Source organism: Pseudorca crassidens, chromosome 19 (genome assembly GCF_039906515.1).
Source record: "Pseudorca crassidens isolate mPseCra1 chromosome 19, mPseCra1.hap1, whole genome shotgun sequence".
Classification (NCBI taxonomy): Eukaryota; Metazoa; Chordata; class Mammalia; order Artiodactyla; family Delphinidae; genus Pseudorca; species Pseudorca crassidens.
Genome location: NC_090314.1, coordinates 58,269,242 through 58,275,241, shown reverse-complemented (window position 1 = coordinate 58,275,241; position 6,000 = coordinate 58,269,242).

Sequence of the window (6,000 nt, the reverse complement as noted above, 5' to 3'; positions counted from 1 at the left end):
CTTCTCAGCTCCCTGCGGTGCAGGACCAGTGCTTTATTAGTTTCCAATCAGTAATAGATCAATACTTAAAAAAAAAATTTAGGATGTAATTCACATGCCATAAAGTTCACTCTTCACAAATGTGTGATTCAGTGAGTTTTAGTGTATTTGCAGGGCTGTGCAACCATCATCGCGATCTAATTCCAGAACATTTTCATCCCCCCAAAAGGAACCCCTGCATTCATTAGCTGTCACTCCTCCGCCCAGTCCTGGCAACCTGGCAACCACTAATCTACTTTCTGCCTCTATGGATTGGCTAATCCTGGACACTTTATCAACTTGGAAACATACACCTTCTGAGTCTGACCTCTTTCCCTTGGCGTGACATCTTCTAGGTTCATCCGTGTTGTAGCATGTGTCAGTACTGTACTCCTTTTCATGGCTGAAGAATATTCCATTGTAGGAATAGATCCCAGTCCTCAGTTGATGGACACTTAGGTTGTTTCCTTTTTTTTTTTTTTTTTTTTTTTTTGGTTACTGTGAATAATACTGCAATGAACTTTCATGTACGATGTATATTTTCAATTTTCTTGGGGATATATATATATATACCTAGAATTGCTGGGGCATATGGTAACTTTAAACATAGGGATCATATGTTCTACTTTTTTAGAAACTGCCACACTCTTTTCCCAAATGGCTATGCCATTAATATTCTGTAAAAGTAATATAAAAAGGAATTATTAGGGCTTCCCTGGTGGCGCAGTGGTTGAGAGTCCGCCTGCCGATGCAGGGGACATGGGTTCGTGCCCCGGTCTGGGAAGATCCCTCATGCCCCATGGCTGGGCCCGTGAGCCATGGCCGCTGAGGCTGCGCATCCGGAGACTGTGCTCCGCAACGGGAGAGGCCACAACGGTGAGAGGCCCGCCTACCGCAAAAAAAAAAAAGAAATAAAAAAGGAATTATTAGAAAAACGAAATTTAAATAACTCACCAAAAGCAGCCTAATTTTTCTTACAATTAAACCATCAGCCGTAACATGTCTTCGTCAGTTGCTACGAAAGTTTCTAAATGCACCCTCTTGAGGCCTGCAGTCACTTGCTTGTGGACAAGTAAGTTACCATTCTCAAGCTGGCACCAGCCACAGACCACACCCTCCACCATGGCCTCTCCAGCCTTGTCTCGTGGCCACGCTGTCCCCAGGTGTCCTCATGGCCCCCCTCCCATGTAATTGAAGATCTGAGCCAGAACATCTTTTCGCACGAAAGGGGGAGGCTTTAATTATCATGCCAGGACACTAGGCATAAGCCTGGCCAATGAGGATCTGTGGTCCCTCAATCAAGGGACCTCGGTCACAGGGAGGGTCTACAGAAAGGACGCGGCAAAAGGGAGAGACAGGCACCAGAGAGGGCGAGAGCAATGGGTCCCCTCCCTTGGGGCCCAGCTGTTCCTCTACAGGCCCTTGTTCCAGTCACCCTCCTGGGAAACTGCACTGGTGCCACTTTCTTTAAGGGTGGAAGGTGTTACCCTGCTGAACAGAGTCACCTCCTGGGCAGGTGACCTTCCTCAAGTCTCATCTGCACGGTTCTTTGGCTGGGATGTTGGCCCGGGGTACCAACAGTCTTGGCCAGTTTTCAGGACCGTGGAGAGCACAAGGCGAGCGAAGAGGGGACCCCAGAGACCCCCCATTTCAGATGGGGACAGGATTGGACCACGTACTTAAGAGTCTTGCAGACTGTCTACTAGACCTGAGTTATTCTTTGTACTCCCGGCACCCAACCTGACAAACACTCCATGAGCCAAAGATTCGTGGCTTCTCACGGGCTGGGGGGAGTCAGGCAGGCAGCCAGGGAGTCATCTTTCCCTGCTAAAAGCTGGAGAAAGGAGCCGTGAGAAGCAGAAACTGTAAAGCCAGTGGCTCCCCGTGTTCCTGGGTTACAGAGCCGCGGGGTCTCTCTGGGACTGAGATTTGTGATTCCTAGTTAAATGCCAGGTTTAATGGACTTGCTAGGGAAAGATGTTTTTAGTGAGCAGTGTATGTCTCCCTGGTGCCTGCAGTGATAATTACTTCAGTGGGACAATCTCTCCTTTACATACTCCTGGCCAACAGTAGGAGGGGCTCTGGACAGGGGTCGGATAAGTGGATAGACTGTCGCAAGTTATTTTAGCGTAAGGGTCCAATAAGCATCTTGAGTTTCTGGCAGATGGTCTGGGTGGTTTCATCATGGCAAAAGGTCAGACTCTAGCCAGGCTGAGACGTGCCTAAGTCACATCTCCTGGATGGCCTCCCTGCTCCATTTCAGAGAGCTCTCTTAGCAATACTGACTTCATTTTTTTTTTTTTTTTTTTTTTTTTTTTGCGGTACGCGGGCCTCTCACTGCTGTGGCCTCTCCCGTTGTGGAGCACAGGCTCCGAACGCGCAGGCTCAGCGGCCATGGCTCACGGGCCCAGCCGCTCCGCGGCATGTGGGATCTTCCCGGACCGGGGCACGAACCCGTGTCCCCTGCATCGGCAGGCGGACTCTCAACCGCTGCGCCACCAGGGAAGCCCCTGACTTCATTTTGATTTTACTTTCCCAACCTCCACACTATTTATTCACATTCGGGGTCAGATCATCCTATGTGCTGGGGCCCATCCTGTGCCCTGGAGGGTGTCGAGCAAAGCCCCTGGCCTCCACTCACTAGATGCCAGTGGAAATTCTCCTCCCAGGTTATACCACCCAAAATGTCTCCTGTCACCACCTAATATTCTTGGGGGAGGGGGACAGATCTGCCCACCCCCTCCTCGAGAACCAGTGGGTTAGCTGATAAAGAGAACCACTCGGTGGCCAACAAGAGCAGAGAATAAAGGATTCAGTGTGTTTGCTCAGGGATCCTGGCAGAGACTGGCCTAAATGATACCTGGAGGCAGGGGGATACATTTAGCTCAGCAGATCCCAGCACCTGTCAGCATCTCCCAGGACTAAAAGGGAACCCAGGAACTCGCAGGGGGTCAGCCCCAGAAAGCAAATGTCCCTGAGCGGCCCCAAGCCAAGGACAGGATTCACCTCCTGCTCTGCCACTCAGAGAAACCTTCCGGCCGCTGCGATTGGATTTCAATTAAAGTGATTAGCACCGTTTATTTAGACTCCACAGCTGCCTACAATCTACCGTGCATCACTGTGAGTTTAAAGAAATCAAGGAGGGGCGTGGGGGAAAGGGGAGGCAATTCAGCCCAAATTGAAAAAGTCCTCCTGTAATTACGAGATTGGAGAATACCCACTGAGGGGATCAATAATGGGAAATCTAAGTGCCACTGTGTGCTGAGATTACGGTCTTTGAATCGCTCCATCTTGGATTTTAATTTTCTCTCTCATTATCACATCGCCATGAGCAGTGATTGCAGCCACACATCCCAGCTTGAGAGAGGCGGGCGGTGAGGCTGGACCAAAGCAGGGTCAATCCAGACACCCTGGACCCTCTGTATGAAATTTTTATTGCCACATAACAAATTACCCCAAATGTCGTGGCTCAGAGCAAGACACATTTATGATAGTAAAGCTTCCGTGGGTCCGGTGTCTGATCACGGTCTAGCTGGGGCCTCTGCTGGGGTCTCACCAGGCTGCCCTCAAGGTGTGGCTGGGATTGGGGTCTCCTCGGAGGCTCAGGGTCCCCTTGCAAGCACATGTGGTTCAGGGCAGAATGCATTCTTCCTGACAGCAGTAGAACTCCTGGCAGCTTGCTTGTTCAAGGTCAGCAGGAAAGGGAGTCTCTGATTTCCAGTCCCTCTCTTAAAGGGCTCACCCGATTAGGTCAGGCCCACCAGGATAATCTCAGTTTTGACGAACTTAAGGTTAACTGTTTTCTGGGTTTTTAAGGGTAACTGTTTAAGGACCTTAATTACATCTGCAAAATCCCCCCACCTGTGCCACATTCTTTGGGCGAGAAGCAAGACACAGGTCCTGCCCACACACAAGGGGAGGCAATTTTGAAGGGTGTGGGTCATCGGAGGTCATGTGAGGATCCTGCCCGCCACACCCTCCATCGGAGCTCCTCCCCAAATGAACAGAACCAGGCCGTGGGACGGTGTCACAGCCACAGGCCTCCCCTGCCCCAGCCTGATGGACTGTCCCAACAAACAACCCAGCGGCCAGCCATGAACGAGAGCCTTCCCATTTGGGAGAGGACATGGAGAAAACAGAGATCTGACACAATCTGGTTCCCTGTCCAGTGGTCTTCCTCTGATCTCTGGTCTTCTCTGTGTCCCGAGCCCCAGCCAGGATTCCTGGCTGCCCTGACCTGGGAGCCTTGACCTTCCTTCTTCCCAGGATGCTGAGCACAGGGACAAATGCAAGCAGCTCCTCCAGGCTGGATGAGGACAGGGGCCCGGGATCTGGGAGCCCAGTCGTCATTCTAACAATGCCCCACCCTACTCCTCCTCATGTGCCTCCTCCCTCCTTCCACACCCCGCTCAGATGTCACCCTGGGGGAACCTTGGGCAACCCTGCTCAGTGCCAGCTTCCATGATTTACATACATGGCACTGATTTGCACCTTTATTCTTATGTCTGAGTCTCTCTTTCACGATAGCGCATATATTACTTAGGATTAGTTTCAGTGAGCATTGAAACCTAAAATAACAGAAGAAAAGGTTAGAGATTCATTTCTCCCTCCAACGGTAATCTAGATGTTAGCAGCCCAGGGCTAGTCTAGAAGCTCTGTTCTGCAGAGTCCTCAAAAGACTCACTCTTCTTCCATCATGTTGCTTCAAACTGGCTGGATTCCGAGTCTAAAATGGCTGCCCCTGCTCCAGCCATCACCCCCACAGTTCAGCCAATAGGAAGGAGGAAGGGAAGGAGAAGGCGATGCCCCCTCCCTTTACACCATTTCTCCTTACACCCCATTGGCTATAAATTAGTCACATGACCACAGATATCTGCATGGAATGCTGAAACGTGTAGTTTTTATTCTGAATAGCCCTATATTATGGAAGAATGGGAGGTGGGGGGTAAGGGAATTTCTGGAAGTCTCTGTTCTAACTTCCCCGTCCACCTTGTGTAGTCTAAAGGATGGGATATTTCTTTTATATCCAAATCTTTACCCACTCCTTCAACAGCCTGGCTGTGATTCTATATCCATTGATTGTTTCATTGAACACATTGTTCATGCATTCTTTCCCTCACTCCCCTATCTACTCATTTATTCACTGGTTCATTCACTCGCTCATTCATCTCTCAACAAATTCTCTCCCTATGCCTTGCACAGTGCTGGGCATGTGGTCAGGATTCAGGGTATGGAGAGGATAATACAGACACTGCATTCAAGCTGCTTACAAATTAGTAGGGAGCACAGCCAAGGAAATGAAGCATTTCAGCACCCTGACGTAGGTGCTAAGAGACTGTGCAAAGGTTGCCATGCTGACACCATCTGGGGCTGCACTCAAGATTTCCAAAGGGAGGTGACGTCCCGTCTGAGGTTTGGAAAAGCAAACGTTATTAGGGAGCAGACGGGGCCTGCATTCCTGACTACTGGGAACACAGAGCAAAACCATCCCCTGTCCGTGGTGCTGACCCCCAGGCCCAGCCAGGGGCGCACGAGGTGTGGGCAAGCCAGTCCCTGCTCCCCACGTCTCACGCATTCTGGGTGGGCAGGTGGGGCAGCAGTGGCGTGCCACATAGCTACATACTTCATTTTCGTAACGACCTTCCCGTCTCCCCTCTCAGTCTCGCTTGTCAGCCTGTGACCATTAAAATCCTCATTAGCAAATGAGATTTGGATGGACTTATTAGGATGAGGGATGGCCCCGCGGCACAGCTGGCTGCGGGTCAGTCCTCTTCTCCCTCTCTCTTTGGAAACAGTGCACCTCGCATTCTGGGCACCCCTCTCCAGGTCCAATACCAGGCTCCAACAGACTCCCTGGGGATGTTCAGGGGACCAGCTGAAGGGGAGGCCAGGCCACAGCAGACCACAAAGAGCCTAGAGCTGCTGATTCACACGCCCACCCAAAGCACCCAATCAAGGCCAGTTCAGACTGAAGCTCAAACT